Consider the following 23,689-nt stretch of genomic DNA (forward strand, 5'->3'; position numbering starts at 1 on the left):
AGATTTTGATCATCCAGTGCCGTAGCTCACAGCAAATAAAGCATTCTTACAGAATTTAATTGGCTAAGTCCTCAGCTGGTGTAAATTGGCCTAGCCCTAGTGAAGTCATTGAAGCGCTGCTGATTTACACCAGCTGAGAATTTGGCCCATTTAATTTTAAATGCATGCAAGGGCTATCACAGTGCAGATTAATAATTTCCACCCTGTGTAATAATCATTGCTTTACACTGTGAGAAGCAATTGTTTACGGAGATTCATGTTGTTCAGAGAGATCTTTTAAAGCTTTTCTTTATGACAGTTATTTTCCTATAAATGAAAGTTAAAATGGAATTTTTGTGCTGCGCTTGGTGCTTTCATCTGATGCTTTATCTCACTCCATGCTAATCTATCACATTCGTTGATTTTTTCCTTCACAATGTTGAGATAAAAACCACTTCCTATCCACTGTCTTGGATATGCAAGGTATGTCAGCCAAAAGTCTTTTCCAAAAGGATTAGAGAAGCACTTGTGTCACGGAAAAAACATAGTATCTGGAAACGTATGAAATAAAGAGGGGAGGTGCAGTGGATCAGACTTCATTGAACACTTAACTGGTTCAGACTAGCCTAAGCTTACGTTAATTGAACCACTGAGCCCATCCATGCTGAACAAATGTTGAGCATGTTGGATGTGCAATTAAATACACGTAAGCATAGTGTTCTTTACTATGTAAGCAATGACACAGACTGGCTATGCAGTCTCATTGAGTTACACACACACTATGGATACACTAAGAAGTAACTATATGAAGTGTTATTTTGAAGAAGACATACCCTAGCCTCTAATACATTGACAGAAAATGTTTGGCTGACCCTCAGCCTCTGTAAATATAGTTAGATGAGCATGGGCATTCTTTTCTCAGTTCAGGAGTTTGTCCTGATACTCATGCTTTTGAGGGATTTCTCAGGCTGTCAGGATTTCTGTCATATGCTTCTTCCTTTTATGGAATGCACATGCTCATATTTTTATACTATTTCCTGCAATCTAGAGGCCTAATCTTGACAAGCGCTGAGGTCCAGATCCTCAAAGGTGTTTAAGTGCCTACAACTCCCCTTGACATCAAAGAGAGTTGCAAGTTCTCAGCACTTACCAAGTTCAGCCCTTTAGCTTGCAGTGTGTAGGTCTGACTTATTAAAATTAGGATGATGGACAGTCTCAGCCTGAAGCAAAGTTTCAGCCCTCTAAGCTCAGGTTGAATTTAACAGTTTATAATGCTAGCTGAAATTTGCGGCCTCAGTATTGGCCCTGATTCTCTTCTCATTTACACCAGAATAGATCACCAGTAACTCTACGTATTGAGTATTGAGTTTTAAAAAATACAATTTTGCAAACATTGCCCCTGGCTCTTTTAAAATTATTTTTTCTTATAGGCATATGGACAGTGCTTGTGATATGGTGTGTCCTTAACACCATATCACAATAACAACCAGTATAGTTAATATACACACAAACTGGAATCGTCATCAAAATATGTTGATCCCTTATATTTCATCAAACTTGCAGGGTTAACTACAGTAATTCTTAGTGTATTCAATACAGTTTTCCACAGTAATTGGATTGTAACAAAAGCAGTGAAATTAGCAAGAAAAAGTTTGATGTGGAGGGCAAAGTATTGTTATATGTTACATTTTTTTTGATGGGGCATAAACCAAAAACAACCTTCCATTTGTATTGTGTGGAAATTTGGGCCCTGAGCTTGCATTGTAATCCTTGAGGTGTACTGCTGCGTCTGAATGGAGTCCAACTGGTTTCAGTGGCACTCATCACAGATGCAGCAGTCCACAGGTATGGATCAGATAGGAGGATCAGGGCCTTAGATTGTTTAAATTCACAGCCTTTTGCTGTGAGAGTCATCAGAGAGGAAGACGTAACCCCTATAGCAATCAGGCAGATTGCATTTGAGTATTATGTCGTGTGTACTTTGTATACATTTCACCGGCACCAAGGGCGTTAGCTAATAAAAGATATGAACCTGCAAGAGTCAAAATACCTGTGAAGAGGTGTTAGAACACCCAGAACTCCCACAGAATCCAATTTCTCCAACGAACTGAAGTGAAATTATTTTTGAAGGCAATGGAGGGGCAGATTTCCAATCACTCTGCACTTCTCAAAAGGTTTGGGTACAACATGAGAGGTATTTTATGTTGGATAAAACAGCATACACACTAAACAGCAGATGATCATGGATGCATAGAGACCACATGGTATTGATGTGCAGGATACATAAATTAGAGTAATTTTTTCCCTAAGCAAATTTGTTATGTAAAACTTTGTGGGCACCAGCTCCCTGGAGTTTGCATCTGGTGGTTGCCCTATAGTAAAAATGTTGTCCATGCAAACATGTATAAAGAAGTGTGTAGCAGATTTTTTATAGTAGAGCTAAACTTATTTTTCCCTTTTGTATCTATTTACAGTGAGTAAAAAAAAACCTCCCAAAATGGAACAGATCCTAAAATACTCTTCTCCAGGCTTTTTTCTGCACTGTATTCTACACCCCCCCCCCCGGTGTGTGTGTGTGTGTGTGTGTACGTACAAGAGGAAAAGTATTTTTACATTGTGTAAGAAAAATAGACAAGTGAAGCCAACTAACTTATATAGAATATTCAGCTAAAGTCTAATTTCCAGTTAGCACTAAAACCAGATTCTCTTTTTCCATTATTTTAAATTACTCAGCTACTGTCTGAAGGAAAACAGAAGGCAATTGAACGCAACATTGGTAATGAAACTAGCTCTTTTATCAAAGGCTGGTTCACACTAAATGTTGTCCTAGTTTTTCCTGTACTAATTCCTACAAAGATCCCATTCACAATTAATGGAATTCCAACTAATAAGGGTTGGAGTGGGAGGGCAGATAGGCAAAGGAACGACACATAGTTTACTATTAATAGTAATACATAAGTAGTTGCATACACTTTAAAAGTTTTCTTGTATGTAATAAACCTATAGTTTTATGCTTTTTTATCTTCATTTGGCCATTCCCAACTTGACAGTTTTATTGGATTATTTTTTAATCTTCTGACTACTCTCTGTAAACACACTGTGAGTAGGGCTATGTCTTCACTGACGGCGGCAAATTCAGATCGACTTATCTGGATCGACTGAGTGGTCAGTGAAGACCCGCTCAGTCGATCCAGAAATCGACGTATTAAGACCACCTTCTCAAGTGGTGTAGCACTGCGTCGATGGGAACACGGTTCCCGTTGGTGCAGTGCAGTGAAGATGGCGTGCAGAACAGAAGCACAGAAGTCAACGGGAGTTCGCAAGTTTTTTGGGTAGTTTGCGTAACTCGGGTCGACTGCTGCCGAATCTCCGAGGTAAGCGTAGACAAGCCCTAAGATTGTGTGGGCAAACTGAAGTTCAAAGGGTTCATTTATTGAAGAGAAGGTTCAGCTTAGGATTTCCCTCTGTGTATCTTTTGTTTAGTTTTATTAATAAATGCCATTTGGATCTGGGTTATTCTGGTGTCAGACTTGTTGCAGTGGAGTTACTCCAGATGTACACAAGTGTATTAGAGAATAATTTGGCCTCAGGACTCTAATATAGAGGATATTTTTCCCTCCCTTAAATCTTTAATCTTCCATGTACAGACAAAGGCACAGGTTGCTAAGTATTCTCATTACACCTTATCTAAACATATTGATCAGTTCCTCCAACCTCTTATCTGTTTGCTCAGCAATGAGTCTGTTTCATTCACACTATGATTGAACAGTAGCTGAATGGATACTACAATATGAATTGTATCAATGGGCCATTTAAAATGTTATGACACCTTGATTAAATACTCTTTTATTTTTTAAGAGGTTAAAAGGCTATGTGTGTGACATCAGCAGTCTTTTTATCCATTAAGTCAGTGTGATAGACAGCACATGGAAAAAAAAATCTATATGCAGTAGGACAGCATGGTCTATAAATATAATACATTTATGGTGTGATTGTGTGTGTGTGTATATACGAGTAAAATGCAGACTGGAAAATGATACAAAAGGGAAATTTTAAAGCAGTGAGAGGATACTTTCAGTTCTGAAACTCAGATTTGATTTTCCCACCATCTTATTTTTCCAGATAAACTCACAATATTTTCAAAGATAAAATACCTTTAATTAATGTCTCTTGGTTGAGTCCTGTCATCAGCTGATACCTATGCAAAAATAATATTTTATATATGCATAACACAATGCATTTGAGAATTGCTGCATTTACACCATTTACTTTGGTAGAACTGATTAGTCCTGATTTTGTGCTATTAATGTATGCCATGCAATTGGCAAAGTGGTACCTTTTCCATCCACACGCTTCCTGTGGTGAGTATAAGCCTATAAGGGATGTGGCTGGGAAAAAGCATGGCTGGGGCTCCCCTAAGTAACTGAGATCAGCAGTGGCCATCATGGTGTTTGGGGATCAGACCAACATACAGATCATGATCAAGTGAGTGCAAAGTTCTTTTTAACTCCATCTTTGTGCACCCATCCTCACTCGTCTATCTCATTTTTTGATTAGGACCATTGACTTTAGTGGAATTACTCCGAATTTACACTGTTGTGAGTTCTAAATCAGAACTCATTGTTATGAATCAAGCCAAGATCAGGATAGACTTACTTATGCATTGAGCAGCATGTGCTGATTGGTAATATTTAATCTTTGTAAACACTGCTCTGTACTAAACATTGATCAGAGAAGACCTGAGTGCATGTACAGCAAAAGCCTAGTTTTGGAGAATCAGTATGTTTTTAGTCTACTTTATATCATGAACCAGTTAGAAAGCATTCCTTTTGTGTTTCAGGGCTGGATTCAGTTAAAACTTCTGGACCAAGTTACACAGCCTTCCACAATGCAAAATGTTGGGCAGACTTTTTTTTTTTAATTGAGTCCAGCTGAGCGGCTCTAATATTGTTAACAATGATACTTCCTCCTCTCAACATAGCATAGTATTTTAAGTAGCTAAAATGTCCCATCCTCATTCCTGCTACGTGGGTTTCGCCTTCTTTAACAAAGCGTGCTATATAAGTAGCAACCAATTGTGAATATAACTACTTGCTTACATGGCATATGTAAGCCTCACAGGAGGTTAAGTTGTATTTGTTTCTAGCTTAATTGGTTTTTGGGTTTTTTAAATTCAGTGCTCATGAAAGACATCAGATTAGCGATCCTGAACAAATGACAGTGGAAGGGACATGCTGGGTCTCTAAAAAAGAGGGCATTTACTTCACATATCTTTAGTGCTCCCAGGCTGATTGAGCTGCATTAACTGTAGTGTGTTGGGGGATGTTACTCTTACTCCTGTCCAGATGAAGCAGAAGTGTGATGGTGACAGGCAGACAATAGTGGGAACCAGCAAGCAGGGCATGAGGATTGGCCATAGTAAGGGCTAGTCTACACTAGATGTGCTACAGCGGTGCAACTGCACGTCTGGTGAAGATGCTTTAAGCCACTGGGAGAGAGCTCTCCTGTCAGCATAAGTACTCCACGTGCACGAGAGGCGGTAGCTGTGTTGGAGGGAGAAGCTCTCCCACTGACATAGCGCTGTTTACACCAGCATTTAGGTCGGTGTAACTTCTGTTGCTCAGGGGGATGGATTAGACGTAAGTTGTACTGAAGTAAGTGGTAATGTAGACAAGCTTAAAAGCTTTTAAATGCTTGGGCAGCCACTAGCAAGCAAAACTAGGGAAGTGGTAAAGATCACAAATGGCACCTAAAGCTCTGCCACATTGGGTTCACAAGTATCAAAAGAGTAATGTCTGCTGGCTAAAACAGAAGACAGAGTCAGGACTGCAGGGTTCTATTCTAAATTTCGCCACTGAATTACTCTAGGCTGCTGTCTCCCTATCAGTAAAATGGGTAAAATAAATAGTTTCCCATACCTCCCTGGGGTGTTGTGAAGACTAAACAACTCATCTTCACCACGCATATTAGTATTCCTAGATGAAAGGTGCTAGAAAATTATTATTTGTAAGGACACAGTTAAGACCACTTTGGAGTGGTTTCTTTCTTAATGCCATTCCTAAGTGCTTTCAAGCTATTCTGTTCAAATGCTTCTCAGTGCAGCAAGGGCATTTAGTTTTAAGCTAGTAGTTTTTTGGTTCTTACCAATCCTCACTCAGGGCCTGCTCCAGAGTGCACTGATTATTAGTGGAAGTCTTCCATTTACTTCAGTGGGCTTTGGATCTGGACAACATTACATTGTTTTTCTGTGGTCCTCATTCAATAGTTTCAAATGTTTTACATCAGTATTACTAATATTAAAGTGTGTCTGCTGTTCTTTTCCTCCTCCTTTATTTCTCTATTGTTGGATGATTTTCTTGGTTTTCCCCAAACAACACATTCTGACACTGACCGCAGAACTGACCATCTGCATACACAAATCTGTATCCTCCTCCTCTCACTGTGAAGTCAAATTTAACCAACATTAGAACAGGAAAATTGGTGCTGTGAGAACTGTTTTTATTGACAAAGCTAGAGTTATGATCACTCTACACCAGCACTAACCAACTACAACACTAATAGAGCTGAGAATGAGTCATTTTTTTTTTTTTACATTACTCATACAAAATAAAAGTCTTAGAAAATACCCATGTAATTTGCTTACACTTTAAGTGCAGCTCCCGGAAGGGGGAGGGCAACTTTATGCGATATACTGGTTGCAAATGTTGCCCACATGACAACTGGAAAGCACAACAGTCCACATCAGAGGAAATATGCAAAAATAAGGATGAAAACATCGGGCCCAATCTTGCTAACACTTACTGCACATGCCGCTGCACCGAGTGTTCTTGACTTCAGTAGGCTTATTCATGATAGTTAGCACTAAGCTCAGTGGTAAGGATCAAGCGCAATAGATATAGTAGTTTTTCACCCATGAAATATATTAGGTCAGATTAACATCTTGTCATGCACTAGTGGTTATCTGCATATTGATTAAGTTGATGACTTTGTTTAGAATAAGCAGAAAATGTGTCCAAGATGTAAATCTCAAAATACCCACAATCCCTCTGTCTCTCTCCATCAATGTGACATAACCCACATGTTTTGAACAACAACAGATCAAAGGAACCATGAGTGATTTTAGCAGTGCAGGATGGAATAATATTTTGCTTTAGAGAAACACAGTGGGTATATTTACAAGGTAAGTATTGCCAAGGGAGTCCAAGGCAGTGCTTGCTTACTAAATTGGGTCCAACTCAGGGATTTCACCAAATGCAAATGAATAATCTCTGTGACTCAATATATCCGCTATACTTTGTGCTCTTAGAAGGGTGGTATGGCTGACCTTTTAAAGTGATACTTTTGAAACCACATTGTTATGATCATCAGAAGTTTTTAAGTGTTCGTTTTAGAGTGTAATATTTGGACCCAATCCCACTGAATAGTCTCAAATCCTGTTTTAATACACAGTTCTCAACTATTTGAATGTACAGTTTTCAATCAGCTACTAGGAATGCTATACTTCTGTTTACATACGCGTAGGCTGAGACTGCAGCAAGTCCTCATTTCTTCACAGACTGCTGCAAGTCTCTGGAATACTGAAAACTGAGAATTATGTGAAATTGACCAAAATAGGTATGATCAGTTTTTGTGAGTCCTTCTTGAGTGCCAAAAATAGTCTCCGAAGACAATACAAGAAGATAAGTATGTATTACTCTTTAACCTCAACTTCCCCTATCTAAAAGCTAATTTGCTCTCAGTTACACCTGTGTGAATCCATAGTAACTTCATTGACTTCAAAGGGGTTACACCAGATTTACAGTATTGTAACAGCAGAGCCTGGTATCAATTTGTACATCTAGTTGCATAAAAGACAGAAGACTTGAACATATTAAATTACACTTATATTCTACTATGATGATAACAAGACTGATACACTAGCATAACTTATAGGATATCTCAAACTATGTGTGCATAAGATTCACCAGAGACAGCTCTCTAATGATAATGAGGTAGGTGATTGTTCTAGGCAGACATTTCCTCCTCATTCCCTATCGGTTAAGCCTAAAACAAACAGAAAAAAATTAAAAGGAAACAGTATTATGCTATGTGTAGTTCCATAAAAAGTTTTCATTATTTGAACCATTAAAAATACCCAGGGCATGATTCTCCCTTGCTTTGCACCTTGGCATAGAAGTTGTTACCTGTGCAAAGTGAGTGTACAAAAAGCTACCATTCTGATCAGGTAGTATTTACACTCCCCTTAAACAGGTATAAATGGCTACATACGGTGCAAGGCAAGGATGAATAAAACCTACAGTGTTTTGCTCTGAACAGCACTATCATAGTTCAAACAAAAGTTAAACTAAAGCTTTAATCATCGTTAATAATGAATGTTAGAAATGGGAAATGGGGGGAAAGAGTTAAGGATTATGCTTACAAAATAAAATAATTCTGCCTTGGGTTTGTTGCTTCTTTGGATGCATGTCAGACGTGCAGGCGTGGGAATTCCCCAGATTGGTTGGTGTCAGTTTGCAAATTTGCTCAGTTTCATTTTTCTGACAAATCAGCCTTTTTATAATCATCCCATCTTGAAACTAGAGGGGAAGGGAATGTAGGGGTGAATTGCTAATATCAGTGACTTCTGGAAATTCCCCTTTTATGGTCTCTCATATTTAGTAACTGTACTTTTTCTGTTTTCTTTGCGTTAAAAGTTATTTGACAATAAAAATAACTTGTTCTGTTCTGGTAAAATTGGCTTCACTTACAGTAAGTTTGAGAGCATCTGTATTAAACGGTACTGGTAGTTGTGACCTATACTTAGGAAAAAATACACATTTGATATGTAATATTTAAGGATTGTCAGATATGTTTGCATGGTAGAAAGTAAAATATTTTTTTCTTTTTCTTTAAGATATGGTATCCTGATTTCAAATATTGCTTAAAAGTACTATGTAATAATGGGCAGATATTTTAGTGTAAACAGTGTTCTGAAACTAGTTTTAAAATATTTCTTTAATGAATATATTACCATATATGAATTTAAATCACATCCATCTGGATATGTTTACCAAAAGTAAAAATAATCCATGTCTATTATAAGCCGTTTGGTGCCATTACCACCCTCCCAGTTAACACCCACCCAGTTACTGACCCAGATCAACAAATATCCAGATTAAACAGATGCATCTTGCTGCATATCCAGTTCCTTCCTATATGATACATTGTTTATAATGCAAAATCTGTGACGCTTTGTATGATTTTAGATATTAATTTTGTATTAAAGCTTAAAAGGGATATATTAAAAGAAGAAACCCAAGGGTTAGCTTAAAATAGCTTAAAAAAGAGAAAATAAGCATGTTATAGAAACAACAAATAATGGTAAAGAGGAAGAAAAAAAGATTGTACAATCTTCCCATTCTTATGTTGTCTGTTTATGTTGTAATTTCATTGAAAGAGGAGGAATCTCTCATCTCTCTTCTTACTTGTCTAGGAAGTGACTGGACACTTTTGGCATTATATAAGTAAATTATAAAAACTCAAATTTCTGACAATACAAAGTTATTTGCTTACATCATCACCAATAGTGAGTTTTGTAGTATTTTTATGAGAGTTGAGTTAAACCATGGAACTGCCCATTGGGTCAGTTGAATATTGGATATTAAAAACCCATTAGCAAGTAGGTATTTAGCCAATGGGTGTTAGATAGGTTGACGTATGCAGAATACTTATTTCCCCTCCTTTTCACTGGTGTAACAATTTCCCAGAGAACCCTGGTACCAGAATAGGTAAGGAGCCCCCTTCCCAATTCTGTCCCAACCCCTCACCCCATGGCCCACATACAATTTGCTCCCAGCCCTTCACCCACTACCCTGGTCCTTTCTTTTTGGTCACTCACTGGAGCACTTCCAGCTCAGCAGTCCACTCTCGTCTTGGACTAAGGTGGCTCCCCCTGAACTCAGCTGCCAGTGACTCAGCTTGTTCCCACTTTCATACAGTGTGGGCCAAAATGGAGTGATGAATGGCATTACGACCTGGTGCATAAGGTCACAGCACCACTCAGGTCATGCACTGTCATGACGGAGGGGTGGCCGGGCCAGTCCGAGTGCCAATCCCTGCATGACAGGTTTCAGTGCCGCTCAAATATGGCAGGGAGGGGTGGCGGGACCAAATTTGAGTGATGAGTGGCATTCTGAGCCCATGTGCCAGGTGAAAGGCTGGAGCACTACTCCATCTCATCGGGCCTCTGTAACCTCGTGGGCTCTGGCATAACTGCATCACTTGCACCATTGTAACTACGCCACTGCTCCTTTTCCCAAAAGCAAAAATAATGTTGTAGCTATGGCAACTGAAACATGCAGTAGTTTGAGTAGTGAATTAACAACATGCTCCCCCACTCCATTCCCATGCGGTCTTTAACATACCTGTAAAAATAAATGTGGTTTTTAGATGGAAATTCTAACATACAAAGCCTAGGTAGTTCACTCTCAGCTCATCTCTACTTTAACCCTGTCTGTGACTTCGTACAATGTGTGCTATTCTGTATTTGATCAAATATACTACAGTTAAGTGTCTTGTTTTTAATCCCCCTTATGAATAATTATAGGGCCTGATTCTCCTTTGAGTCACACAGGTTTTAAACAGATGTAACTTCACTGCATTTGGTGTAGTTGCTCTTAATTTGTATCATTGTGTGCAAAAAGGAGCAGTGGGCCCATAGTTTTATTTTATCAGTCTCTCTGTACCTACAGGGGCACACGGTATAAATTGTGAGATAGTGTTCCCTGAAAATGGTTAATCACAGGCAAAGAAAGGCAACAATGTTTTTGTTCTGTGCACCATTACTAATAGGGAAGGAAGAGAAAGACTTAGCAGAACAAATACATCTTTTGTTTTAAATTCTTTGGAACAATTCTGCCTGGCAGATCTTCCCTCCCATCCCCCATTCAGTTTTTCTTTGTTATTTCCCTATCTAATTAAAATTCTGCCATGCTTTCATCAAACCGTTGTCCATTTGAGGTTACAAACAGCTTCTGTTCTAATGAATTATGAATTGTGTTAGTTACATTAACTATACAATTCAATTATGTTGTAAAGGTGCTGACTGCACTTTAATATACAGTGAGCATTTTCTCGGTCTAAGGAATGTGTGGACACGCAAAATTCTGTTTATTATTCTTTGCCATACAGTAGGGAGATTTAATTGAAAACTGAAGATTTTAGGAAGTATTTATCAAACACAGGAATTGTAAAATCTCATAAGGGCAATTTCTACCAGTCATGAGCTCAGCCCTGTAATGGTTTAGGGCCAAATCAGGGTCCCATGTGCAAAGCTCAAGTATACTGGTTTGATGCATGGGAGTGACATGAGACTTGAAAAGGTAGGAATCCTCCGGGAACTGTACAGAACTTCTGCAAATCCCCCTCCATGGTCAGTGTTGCAGCCTGCTATCCATGTGTTAGTGGCCAGTAGATCATCATAGCCCAGGGGCTAGATTCCCAAAGAAGTTTAGGCACAGGGACTGTGAGTGTCTCCACACCTCATGTTTATGCATCTGGAAAAAGCACTGTGATTCACAAAGTCTCCGTTTGGTACCGAGGCTCCCAATACAATGAATGGTGGGAGATAGTCACCTCAGAATGGGGTTCACAATGGCCGGCACATGAGGTGGCGCATCACCTAATCTAGCCGAGGGGAGATGCCCATTCAGTCTCTCCCATTGAAGCTGTTCCACTACCTAAGGGAAAAATTAGTAAGACAGTAAAACAGTGGGTAGAGAGCACGCAGGAGGTGAATGCCTCAGGATCCAGTATCCCAGTGCCAATGACTTGGGGGGGGAATAATCTAGTGGAACAGCTTCAAAGAGTGGAGACAGCAGGAACCCCAGATCAGAATATCCAATAGCCCAGTGGTTAGAGCACTCACCTGAGAGGTGGCAGCTCCTTGTCAAAGCCGTTCTTCCCCTCAGGTGGAGAGAGGACATGAACCTGGGTCTCCCACATCCCAGGTGAGTTTTAGCCCCCATGAGCTAAAAGTTATAAAGGTGGACGCTGTCCTCCCCCCACCTTGCCTCCTCCAACTCTTTTGTGTAAGCTTGCCTACAGACTGGGCCCTGCAGGCGCATTAGGTGGAGGAACACCTACTCTTCCCCCGGCTTGTGTATCTCACTAGGGCTCAGGTGTCCAAATGTCTAGTGTGGGGTGCAGGGCATGTGCACGAAGGCAGAAACATAGGGAACTTTTCCTGTGAAAAAGGTATGTGCATTTAGGCACCTGTGGGGCTCAGGGGCAGCTGAGCAGAGGCTTTGTGAATCCCAGAGGGGCCTGATTCTGGGATTCAGATACCTAAAGTGGCCACCAGGCCTCTGAGTTTTTTTGTGAATCTAGCCCCATATGCCTGGAAAGCCCCGTTCAGAGTTGTGCTGAGAGGATGCTCTGCCTGGCCTTGTCAGCAGTTGTGCGCTCACAGCTCTGCCCCACAATCCAACCACCCTTGCTCCGTGGCCATAGAGGGCTTCTGCAGACTAGATGATCTGGCCCTGAACTGGGGGAAAGTTCATTTTAGCTCATTAAGGGCCTGACCCAAAGCCTACTGAAGACACGAGGAATCTTCCCCTGACATCAATGGACTTTGGATCAGGCCCTTGACAGATCATCATCGACAACTCCAACGGACATAACACAACTCCAGCTAGTGACCAGTGGATGCTGCTGATTAGTTAAATAATCTCTAGTGGATATTCACCAACTGGCAAAAAAAAGTCACTAGGAACTGAATTTTATTTCTTTGCAATATTCTTGATGTTTGGTCTGTCTCCTACTACACTGATGCTCCGTGATTTTTGTTGTTGTCTTGCCTCTAGGTTTTTTGTATACAGAAAAACTGTTTGAGTACTATACAAAAGCTGATTTATATTCTAAATCAGACTATAAGACTCCCTAGTCATTCTGTAACATCACAGGTGTTGACAGGCATCTATTGTTCTGTTAATTAATGGTGCATTCTATTAATACATGGCTTGAAAGGATAAAATAAGTCACTTAGGGCAAAGCCACAAGAACAGTGCTGCAACATTCCAGTAGATTCACCAGATACATAAGACATTGAAGAATATTTGAGAAAAGTAATGACAATTTCTTCTAATTATTTTGTATAGTCTTAGAGTCTGAAGTAAGATGATACACAAATGCAGGTCAGACCTTTAGTGACTGAGGGCAGGAATATAAAGCTAGATAAAGTAAAAGACTTGAGTTAAAATTGATTTGCTTGTGAGCAACCTCTCTCTGTAGTGACTATGGAAGGGAGGAATGCTTACCCCAGATCTGAGCATGGATGGATCTCATCCTGCTTGTGCAAGGGAGGGGTTAGCAAACCCCACTTGATTAGCTCCAGGGTTGTCATATTTCCTCACTCCCACCCCAGTAAGTATTTTTAACCCCCATTTGCAGATGGGGAACTGAGGCAAAGAGAGACTAAGGCCCAGATCCTCCACAATATTTAGTATCTAAAAGCCTTTGAGGATCTGGGCTGAAGGGCTTGATGCAAACTCACCCAAGAGCTCAAAAGACAGCACCAGGAACACATGCCACAATAGGATTTCTAATCCAGTGCCATCATCATTCTCTTTGCATCTTCTGACCTTACTCTGATGAGAATCTTAGACCGAACACTGACTAAAGTCCCTCTCTGCATCGGGTGTGAGAGGAGAATAAGAGGGTGGGTGTCTGAGATAAATGGTTTGGCGAGAGTAAGGCTGATAAGGTGACAGTAGTGGGCAAGTGACTGAGAGTGAAAGTGGCGGGTAAGGTGTGAGAGGTGAATGATGGTGGCTGGTTAGTGGTCTGAGAGAGGTGAGTGAAAGTATTCAGTAGGTGGAGAGGAGTGATCGGGAGGCAGAGCTGATCATGAGGAAGAGATTGAGCTCTATTAACAGTGGCAGATTTGTAGCTGAAACCTCTGTGTGCAGGATGTTCTTCTCTTACGTGCAAGCAATTTTCAACCTATGTGTATTTAAAGAAGAGGGACGAGAAATGAAATACAGACTATGGCTACGCTGCAGCTGGGAGTGAGCCTCCCAATCTAAGTAGCTAGACTCGCACTGGAGCGGCTTGCGCTAGCATGCAAAAAATAGCAGGGTGGACATTCTACCTTGGGCTGCAGCAGCCCACCTGGCCCCTTAGGCTTGAGAGCCAGAGCTGCAACCTGAGTCTAGGGCAAGTCTGTTTATCTGGGCTGGGCAGCTCACTCCCAGCTGCGGTGCAAACAGTGGCCCGTGTAGTTAAAGAAGGCTGATAAAGAAACATTGTGTGCCCTATGAAGAGGCAAGAGAAAACAAAGAATAACATGTAAGACAGTTCATTTTTGTGTGTGGCTTAGTGATTTTTCTGTAACTTAGCCAATTGCTCAGATACAGTCTTGGCCCCTCCCCCCGTCTTGCAATTGGATCTGTGTGGGAAGACACCCCCTACACCTCAGTGGCACTCCATGCAGGCACACATGTCCACCCATATGGTTCCTGTTACAAGACTAGATTAGAATGAGCTATACAGTATACCTCTTCCCTGTACGGTTGATCTACTAACCCCACCCCCATTCCACATCACACACCAAGACTCCCACAGAGCTGAGCTCTGTGCTGTGCGGAGTGTAAATGCTATCATTGTGGGCTCCTCAGTTCCTGCTGCTCCTACCCCCCTACTCCATTGCCTGCGCAATGGGACATCATGGTTTCCATTGCAGGAAGGGCCTCGTGGATGCAGAAGTGGCGGCAGGACTGACATTAAGATGGGTCTATACTAGAACACTTGCATCAGTGTAACTAAATCAATTTTAAATTCCTTTCATTATACTGTTGCAAACTTTTTAAATATAGACCAGCCCTAAGATCACCAGGTCTTGCACCTTCTGGAGTCATTTACATAGTAAAAAATGGATGTAAAATGCTGCCAAATGTAAATGGGATGGCATTTTGCCCGTTTTGCACACTGCGCAGATATAATTACACAAGGTGCAAGGCAGTGGAGAATCAGACCCATAGACTCTATAGTTTTTGTTTTATTATTTCGAATTGAATAAGGAACATATCTATGTCAATATTTTTTCTTATTTAGAGTGCAGCTCTTTACTCTAGGCTCTTTCATTTATGTTGTTTTCATCCCTATAGTTTTAACAATAATTTGTTCTAAAGGGATAAAACAAATAGCTGCTTATTCTTTAAAAATTAAATTTACCATCTTTGGTAAGAGAAAAGTTGGTGAGAAAGTTAAAAAAAATAAATCCTTTTGTGTTTCTTTCAGTGCCCTTTTATTATGGCTAATATATCACTTCCACCAGTTACCTGAAGTTAAAGGCATATATTATTCATTCGGGGGGGGGGGGCATAATTTCTCCAATAAAAGGGGTTACATGTTTCATTAAAAAAAATCTCTAGACACGTCAAAACACTTGTTCCTAATTCAGGACTCCACGTTTGCTGTCAAATGCAAAACCGTTTTTTCAGTTATATAAGCATAAAAAAGGCTTGAACTATTTTCTTAAAAGGTTGAATAATACCAACTTCCTCATACTCATATAGCACATAGAAACATAAAATCATAGGAATGGCCATACTTCATCAGACGCATAGTCTCTGTAGCTCAGTACCCTGCTCTGACAATGACCAGCACCATATGCTTTGGAGGAATGTGCAAGACATGCACAGTAGACACATGTGGGGTAATCTGTACCCATGAAGGTCACTTCCTAATTCTAACTAGACAGACAGTGGCTTTATTCCTGAAGCATGATGCTTAATATACCTTCCAATACTTTTTTTTCAATTAATTGTTATATCTCTGGATAGTCTTGTTTTTTTCCATATAACCATCCAATCTTCTCTTTCTTGCAAAATTCTTGGCCTCAGCAGCCTATGTCAATGAGTCCTACAGTGTAATTATGTGTTGTATGAAAAAGTACTTCCTTTTATCAGTTTTGAATTTACCATCTTTCAATTTCATTAAAGATCCCCCTTTTCTTGTGTTGAGACAGGGAGCTTCAGTTCTTCCTAAGTACCATTCATTATTTTATTAACTTCTTGTTGCGTTCCCTTATTCAGCTCCATTCTAAGATAAACAGTCCCAGACTTTTCCATCTCTGTTCATATGAGAGTATTTTTCCATACTCCGAATCATTTTTGTTGCTTTTCTCTGAACACCCTCAAATTCTGCAATGTTGCAGAAAGTTCAAGTCTAGATTTCTTCAGACTTTACAAACAATTCACATTTAAGCAAAGACCAAGCAAATTTTAGCCCAAGTGATCATAGATGTGGAAAGCTACATGGCCAAGATTTTAAAAAATGGGAATGAAAAGTTAGGTTCCCCGTCCTGACGTAAGTCAGAGATAGATACATCTGCTGAAGACATTGGTAATACAACAATATCTGTGTATCCAACCAAGGATAGGATGCAAATTACTAAATTAGAACAGGGACAGGATAAAAACAGGTAAATTCTGTAAAATCAGTAGCATGTCAGATTAAGGAGTTAAATAAAAATGGGTACGTAGATAACAATAAACATCTATAAATATCTATAGATGTATGTGAGAAATGTAAATAATAATAATAAACATTATGGAAGTGTGGTAGAATGACACACACAAAAAAACCAGTGGGATACTGTAATGTCTAGTTACACCTATATAAGAAAGACAGGTTAGTCCAAAGAGGTATATTATCACCACTGTATTTAAATAATTAAAATCTAGTGAGAGAAAAATTCTGAGCGAAGAGGACCATGTCATTGAATCGCCAAATATAAATATACAAATCCAAAGCGATAAGAATCTAAATAAATTAATAGGGCTACACTACCGACTTCCAGGTCAAGAAAAGGAAATTGAATGCACAGTGTTGAGGGAATTCAAAGAGGCAGCAAAATCTAACAAGATGATAATAATGTAGGACCCATATATATAAACTGGTTAAATGTCACAAAGTTTAGAGAAACAATTTCTTGACATTTTTTGAGACTGCATCTTGGAACAGTGAGTTCTAGAATGTACAAGAGGAGAAGGCGGCTATTTTTTTGTCTTAGCTAACAAACAGAAGTTAATTCAAGAAGAGAGAGTACCTGAGCCACTGAGTAATAATGACTAGATAGGCCATGGGTTTGATCCAGCATGGAGGTTTCTGTGTTCAAAATATTAGATCCTTTATGTACCTGAAGTGACATTATTTTCCTTGTATCTAAAGAGTTTGACAGGATACATATTTTGTTATCTAAGAAATTCAGTAGAGAGGATCAGTCCTGAATTAACTTTTTTAGAAATTGGGAATTCTTGCTGCTTCTATGTGGTGGGAAATGCTTAACAAAACCTTTTTAGAGGTGTATCTAAAGGTTAGTGAAAAGATAACTAAAATTTCCTTAAAATGTTGAACAGTTTATTTTCTGGAAGCCAGATGCAAAGATGAGGAGAAAGATGCCAAATATATCTTCAAGAGCTTCTCCTCCTGCAGACTTGTCAGTCTCAGAGCCTTCAGAGAACTTCTCATGCAGCTCAGTTGCTAATATTGGTATCTCTTTGACCATTGGGGAGACTGTGCAGCATGGAAGGAAAAAATCTCCCCTCAAGTAACAGGACACATGCTCTTAGCTAAGATTTGAGTCACATGGATAGGATGACCATGCCTTCCATTTTTGCTGTCATGGTTTTGTGTTGGATTCACAGCATTTCACATAACTGTATTGAAACCAATGTTTTAATCTAATCCCAGTGTCAGAGGGAGATGTAAACTATGTCAGGAAACCACATATAACACAAATTTTCCCCCATGCTTCTGGCTTCTCCAATAACCTTGACTTTGTGTAATGCTCATTCAAAATACAAACTAATTTATACATTTTTCACAGAGCCACAGGTGGGGCTTGTCTTCATGATAAAATGTTATGTTAAAACATGACCTTGAAGAGTCTCATTAACACAATGCTCCTCACAACTTTGCATTCGGCACAGATAAGCATTTTGTCAGCTGGTCCTGGTTAAAACCTACTGGGATCCGTGTTTTACCATGATTCGCTGACATGATGCTAAACACATCTTTGTCCTTGTCTACATTCACTGCAAATTTATGGTTGGAAATAGCTAATTTATTAGCAGAGGAAAGGCATAACTAGTGCCTTGCAGAAATTTCCCAGGGTAGCACTTGGAGACAGAAGATAAAGGGGAAAAATGGGAAGTTAAAGATCTGAAAGTAATATACAAAAACAAAATTAAGAACAAAACCCATAAAATATAGACAACGTACACAGAAAGAAAATAGACTAAATAGAGGGAGTAGGTGGAGGTGCAAGAGATGAGGTGGAATTTGCGGGAGAGAAAAAAGCCAAAAATGAAATGAGAAAATACAGAAAAGAGGCAGGGCAGATATGGGGGAAACAATAAAGTCTCTCACATTTTTATTATAAAATTATGGTCCCAAAAATATATGGAGGGAAGAGCCATGCACGATGGAAATAGAGTAGCAAAGTATTTCACACACACCCCCAATCAGATTCCATCTTTATTCTCTCCCCGATATCTGGGAGACACTCGGGGAATTAAGTTAATGATCCAATAGGTCTGTTTCATCTCTATCTACACTGACCCTGCAATCCTGTGGCTTGTAAAAAATGCTCTCCTTTCAGGTCAAACAGACTTGGGAAATAAAACATGAAAAAATACTAAAGAGTCTGTGGGGAGCATTTAAAATAAAGTGTTTCTCAAATAACCAAATTAACATAGTGTTGCAGTCACGGACTTGGTTCAGTTTGCTTTCTTTCCAGAAACAAATCAACAAATCTAACTTTAATGTTATGGGATTAAGTAGCAGGGGAAAGGAAGGTCTTTGGTGTGGTGGTTTTTGGGGTTTTTTTTTTTAAATCTGCTTTCATGAAAGATCTGCAATAACTTTTAAAGAATAAATTGTAATAAATCATTAGACTGCAACTGAGTCTCCCATCCTTGTTCCCTTGCCTCCTCCCCTTGGCTCACTATGTTCTGGTCTGCACTAGAAAAGTTATACTGGTATAACTACATCATTTAGGGGGTGTGATTTTTTTTACTGATTATTTTTACCAATATAAGCCCTAGCCTAGACACAGTTACATCAGTATAAAAGTCCCTTACATCAGTATAACTTAATTTGCTTCATGATAGAGAATAAGTTATACTGCCATAAGCACTTTTATACCAGTATAACTAGGTCCACACTAGGGATTGCCATTTTAACTATACTGGTATATTTAAAGCAGCAACATTTCCAGTGTAAACAAGCCCTCCATTTTTCTTCCCTTAAATAAGTCAGACTTCCAATTTAATAGAATGTATTTTTGAATAATGTTTAGTACAATTTAAACTCTCCATAACCTCCAGTCCCTTTCTATCTTCTTGTCTTGACTCATAGGTAATCAGAAAAGGGGACTTTTAAAACGGAATGATCCTGGTCCCACTGACAATCAGAGCAGGATCAAGCCTTAAGTATTCACAAAAATCTGAAGCCAGATTCCAAATTTTGAAACTAAGGATTGATTTGTAATTGTTTGTGACTTAACTATGAATTAAAGAAGCAGTGATGCTCCAAGCTTCTGATGATGAGCCTCTTAGGGCATGTCTACACTTTGAGCTGGGGATGAGATTCTTACTTGAGAAGACATATCCACATGGTGCAAGTGGTGGGAGGAGCTCGCCACCCACCTACATGGCAAATGTCTCCAGTTGGCATGCACTCAGGGCAGCCAGTCCATTTCACCACTCATGCTGCCACAGCTACACTCAACTCAGTGTGTAGACATATTCCCCACGTAGACAGATACAAAGAAAATCAAGTTCATACTAAAATCTTGATGCAGTGAGCTTGTTGAGAATGCTACAATAGCATTTTGGCAGGCTGTCAGACCTGCAGCACTTTGAATTTCTGTTTTGGTTCAGCATGATGCATGGCAAGTTTCCCATTCTACGTTCTCGCATTATCTGGGAAGGTAATAGAGAAGAAGAGCCGCTAAGTTTGGGAGCTTTTGAGGCAGCTTCACTAGAGTTGGTTTCTGACAAACAGTGGGCTGCACTTTGGAGCAATAGGATATTTGGATTGGAAATTCCACAGCCAGCTTGCAAAAGGTCTAACTAAATTGCATCCAGGCACTAGATGCTCAGATTCACAGCGATGTGTGTGGGATAAGAACCAGACAGACAGTATATCAGATTTAAAAATTTGCTATTTCCTAACACTGGCTAAAATGTAACAGTTAATTAAAGATAGTCCTAAAGTCAAATCATGGATGGTTACGTCACTTTTTCACTGGATTACAGCTGTAAATAGCCAGCAGACAATGTTCCTTGCAGAGGTGAACTACTCATGGGCATAAAGCAGGGCTCGACAAACGCTGGGCACCAGATCGCCATGGCACCTCGAAATTTAAGTCTGGCACCTAGTATTTCTCTGGGGGAGCGGCTGCCGTGCTCCCGCCAGGGCGCCACTGTGCCCATGTGGTAGGGCTGGGAGGGGGGAGTAGCTGCTGCGCTCCGGCCAGGGCGTCCCGCCGCTGAGCCCACGTTGTGGGAGGGGGCGGGGCCTGGTCGGGAGGGGAGAGCGGCTGCTGCGCTCGGGCCAGGACGCCCTGCCGCTGAGCCCATGTTGTCTGGCTCCTTAATTTTTGGGCTGGCTCCTAGCTCCAAAACAAATTTGTCGAGCCCTGGCATAAAGCAAACAGAGCTAGCTCCTGGGCCAGCCCAGCTCTAATGGTAGCAGCAGAGGCATACTAGGAGTAGGAGGCTAGTGGGCATGGGGTAAAGTGGGGGTGTGGCAGTGGGGGAGAATTGAGACCTGGATCATCTCAACTGAGGCAACCCTAACAGGTGGCTGCCAGCAGGAATCATCTGTGTGCAATGCCATGGACAGCTCCTGTGCCTCCCTGCTGCATCTGGTTCCTCTCTTTCCACCAGATGTGGATCCCAGGGATCCTGCATTCATTTTCCTCAGTGCCTAGCAGAAGTGGTTCCTTATGTGGACAGTGTTTTAATAAATACTTGTGGATACTTGAAGTGGCCACTTAAGATAGGGATTTGTCTTCCAAGGGTGACTGCTAATGCAGAGTTTACTGTGTGGGCTGGTATACAGAAAAAAGAATAGTTTGGGTTCTCTCACTATAGCAGAATCTGTAATGTTTGCAGTGATCGCTTTTGAACACTTAGTTACAAAAATCAATCAGAATTAAATGAATAGATTTAAGAAAGCACCCAGTACACTTGTTTTCTTTTCAACCCAAAGCATCTTTACAGTCAGATGTAGCAGTACAACAGTGCTATTCGTTCCCGTCCTTGGCTTGTTCCTCCATTAACCCCATCCTGGTCTTGTCCCTTGTGTACGATGTTCCGCTGCCTAGTTGATGGTGGGCCTCTGACTGACTCTGGTTGTGGTTGCATTATCTTCTGTGGCATCCTATCATCTGATTGCCTTTTGCAGTCCCCCACCGTCATAAACTTTTTGATTTGCAGCCAGTCGTTTACCCTGATTTCACACCCTACTCTCCTTCTAACTTCTTCATTTGTCTTAAAATCATTCTACTTGCATCTGCCATTTTCCAAGGAACTCTCATCTCTGCTGCCTCCAGCCTGATGTCTATTTTGTTTAATGCAGCTGCTTCCAGATCATGGAGTAACACTGGCAGTACACTGATTTGATACACTTTCACTTTGGTACCAAATGTACTGTTTTTATCACTCCATAAATTCAGCAACTTCTGTGCAGCACTTGTAGCTAAAGCATGACTCCTTTTAACTTCATTCTGGATGGAGTCCTCCGCACTGATCAAGCTTCCTAGGTACACGTAAGATTTTACTTGTGCTACAGTAGTCCACTTACCTCATACCAATTTTGGATGACAGTTATCAATTTTTGAAGTACTATGGTACTTCAGAACTATGGTAACGTCTTCCAGCACTATTTTGATGCATGCTGAATTGTATTTCAATTTTATTGCTGTCTTGGATGGTGTTCTCGTTTTTTTTTTTGTTTTTTTTTGGGTCTTACTCTCCTTTTGATTATCTGAAATTTTGTATGAATTTCTTAGTCATTGAGGTCAAAGCCAGATAAATAAAATAAATGTTTTCCTGTCTGGGATCATGGCCCTCTCCTTCCTAGTGCTGTGAACTCAAGATCACTGTGACGGGTTTAAACACATCATGAACTTGAATCTGATTTATTATTCTCAGAAATTATACACAAAGGGCTTGGTTTTTGAGAGGTGCTGGACAGCCACAATTCCTACAGAAGAGAAATGGAGATACAGCTGCTCAGCCCTTTTGAAGCTCAGGCCTTAATAGTGTCCAAGATTACAAAAAGAAATGGTTAACCAAACAATGTTCCTTTAGTTTCTACTGCAAATAGGAATTCAGTGCATTGTGGCTGTGCTTTATTTCAGCTATTCTCAAAGACTTGTATGTACAGTTTGCCAACAATAGTACGTCAGGCTTCAGTGGTATTTTGTTACTGGGACTCATCATTATTCATTATTTGTATTTGATTGTACCCAGGAGCTCTGGCCAACACCCCCATTGTGCTGGGCGCTATATGACTGCAGAACAAGGAAATGGCCCTGGCTCAAGGGCTTTACACTCTAAGCTTCCACGCTCTCCCTAATGGCATAGTCTTGAAAGATTCTGTGCACCCTGATGACCCATTGATAAACTGTAGGAGCCAGCACATCACCGCATAACCAGTTGTGTGCACCCTAACAATGATTATGTCTAGTAAACTAGTAGAACTGCATAAAAAGTGTAGGAACTTACAGGACTTGTAAAGGGCCTGATTTGCGAGATAGATTGAGCATTAGCAACTTCAGCTGACTTCATTAGGAGGTGCAGGTGCTCAGCTACCCAGAAAGTTGTGCCCTAAGTTTATAGTACAGTGTGGTAGGAAAAGCTTATGGGTTCCCAAGGTGCATTTCATTTGCAGTGAAAATTATTTAGGCTGCTAGGAAGAGTGTGATGTAAATTCTTTAACAGATCAGTGCTTCACATTTAATTAAAATGAATGATGATTTGATTTTGAACATAACGATACTTTTTTTTTTCCTTCCTCTTTAACATCAGTTCAGTTTTGTGACTGCAGGTATGTCAACGCTGCAATTAAAAACCCACAGCTGGCCCATGCCAGGTCACTTGGGCTCACGGCAAAGGGCTGTTTAATTACAATGTAGAGATGCTCTGGCTGCAGCCTGAGCTTTGGGACCCTCCCACCTGGCAGGGCACCTGCCTGAGCCTGAACGTCTAACACTGCAGCTAAACAGCCCAGGTCAGCTGGCACTGCCAACAGTGGATTTTTAATTTCAGTATAGACATACCCTTTAGAACATGGCCCTTCTGCCTTTGCTGATGTCACTAACAGACTATTTTTGTACAGAAAAATACAAATACATCTATGGTAAGAAAAGTGTTTCTCTCACAAACATCGCAGCTGGAATTATCTTTTTTTGAGGGAGGCTCAGCTTTTTATTTTATTTTTTTTAATGTGGTGCAGGGTTTTTTTGAGTCTTCATCTTTTGTTTCGGCCCGTGGTACTTGAACAAGCCCTAACTGTCATAGTTAATGGATTACAACTATCTAGGCAAATGAACTTTGAAAAAGCTGATTTGAATAACAAAATGCAGTGTCTCAATCTGTATATTAATCATATTCTGACACACTGACCTTGCCATGGATTTTCGTGTCCCTGCTAG

General features: G+C 40.2%; 1 protein-coding gene across 4 annotated transcripts in view; it reads left to right on the top strand.

The window, feature by feature from the left end:
- BCL2 (BCL2 apoptosis regulator) overlaps window positions 1-23,689 on the top strand; it is a 121,944-nt gene that overhangs the window by 84,364 nt on the left and 13,891 nt on the right. The gene's annotated exons all lie outside the window — the stretch shown is intronic.

Source organism: Emydura macquarii, unplaced genomic scaffold, assembly GCF_026122565.2.
Source record: "Emydura macquarii macquarii isolate MOO-44397 ecotype Brisbane River unplaced genomic scaffold, CSIRO-AGI_Emac_v2 contig_2825, whole genome shotgun sequence".
Classification (NCBI taxonomy): Eukaryota; Metazoa; Chordata; order Testudines; family Chelidae; genus Emydura; species Emydura macquarii.